Source organism: Otolemur garnettii, unplaced genomic scaffold (genome assembly GCF_000181295.1).
Source record: "Otolemur garnettii isolate 467f Iridium unplaced genomic scaffold, OtoGar3 scaffold00017, whole genome shotgun sequence".
Lineage (NCBI taxonomy): Eukaryota > Metazoa > Chordata > Mammalia > Primates > Galagidae > Otolemur > Otolemur garnettii.
Genome location: NW_003852412.1, coordinates 13,640,307 through 13,641,992, shown reverse-complemented (window position 1 = coordinate 13,641,992; position 1,686 = coordinate 13,640,307).

Below are 1,686 nucleotides of genomic sequence, written 5' to 3'. Positions count from 1 at the left end.
AGTTGGAGGTTGCTGTGAGCTGTGATGCCACAGCATTCTACCCAGGGCAACAGCTTGAGGCTCTGTCTCAAAAAAAAAAAAAAAAAAAAAAAAAAAGATTTAAACTTGGTGTTGAGAAACAGAGCTGGTGGGTTCATGCTTTATCATTTATGGGATGATGATCTGATAACATTTTATTTACCAGAGAACTTTGCTGACTAGCAAAAAGTAGTGAGTTGCTAAAGCTGAGGGATCTTTATGAATATTTAAAGACAAAAGTATTGTTTTCTGGAAATAAGGGCTGTGTTTGAAAGCTATAGCCTTATAAGTCACCTTTTTTCGGGACAAAATGGATTTCGTGAAGACGCCTCTTTCACTTGATAAAAAGCACTTAGATTCCTGCCAACACATCTTCCTCCTCTTCAACAGACTTCCACCACCCAGAATTAATCACATACCTTGTTGGTTCATTGAGTCTTGATGTCACTTTGATGCATACATTATCGCAATGATACATACGAAGCTATAATAATCAATCTCTGCTTAAAGAATTTTAAGGTCTACTTTGGAGATGAGAAACTTTGAATCATCTAATTGATTCAGGAAATGAGTTCACAAGCCTATTGCAGAGTCATTGGAGAAAATAAGAGAAAGAGAGAATCTCCTGGGGTTTAAATCTCAAGGGAACTTTTAGCTCTCCACTATAATTTTAGGAATAAAATAGTCCTGGCAGTTATAAAGTTTTGCAAATTAGCACTTCAAAAATGTAGCCTCCCTGGGGCTCCTTTTTGTTTTGCTCGCTGCACGTAACTGGTTTGTTGAATGAGCTGAATTCAGTCAGAGGCAAAAGAGGGCAACTTGGGTTCTGCTGCTCCTCCAGATCTTCATTGTCAAAGTATCCTTATCCATCTTTGGATGGTATCTTGGGCAAAGATCCTAGCTGATTGATTACAGTCAGATATTAAGAAGCCCACTGCTATCTAATATCAAAATATTATGTTCTCAGGGGGGCATGGTGGCTCTCTCTTGTAATCCTAGCATTCTGGGAGGCTGAGGCGGGAAGATCCCTTGAGCTCTGGAGTCAAAACCAGCCTCAGAAAGAGAGAGATCTTGTCTCTACTAAAAATTATCTCAGTGTGGTGGCAAGCACCTGTAGTCCTGGCTACTTGGGAGGCTGAGGCAGGAGGAACGCTTCAACCCATGAGTTTAAGGTTGCTATGAGCTATGAAAATACCATGGCACTCTAGTTCAGACAACAGAGTGAGACTCTGTCTCAAAAAACAAAAACAATGTATGTTCCCATTTGATTCAGTGCCTCTCCTCATATTCCCACTGCCATCCTCAGGCCTGAATCAAGCTTGCAACCTCAAATGGGAAAGGCCAAGGTGGGTGAATGGCATGGGGGTAAAGAAGGGTATTTTTTAAACCTAGCTCCGCTTCCTTCTAAACTTTCTAGCTGCTATTGGCTCTTCTTCTGCGGTCCAATCAATGGAGAAAGTAGATGAGACGACAAGGGCAAAGATCTGAGGCTAGTGCAGTGACTCTCTGACTCCACATTTCTGAGTATCTCCTACCTCCAGTTTCCTGTCATAGAAAATGATCTCATGGGTGGCGCCTGTGGCTCAAGGAGTAGGGCTCTGGCCCCATATACTGGAGGTGGCAAGTTCAGACCCGGCCCCGGCCAAAAACTGCAAAAAAAAAAAAAAA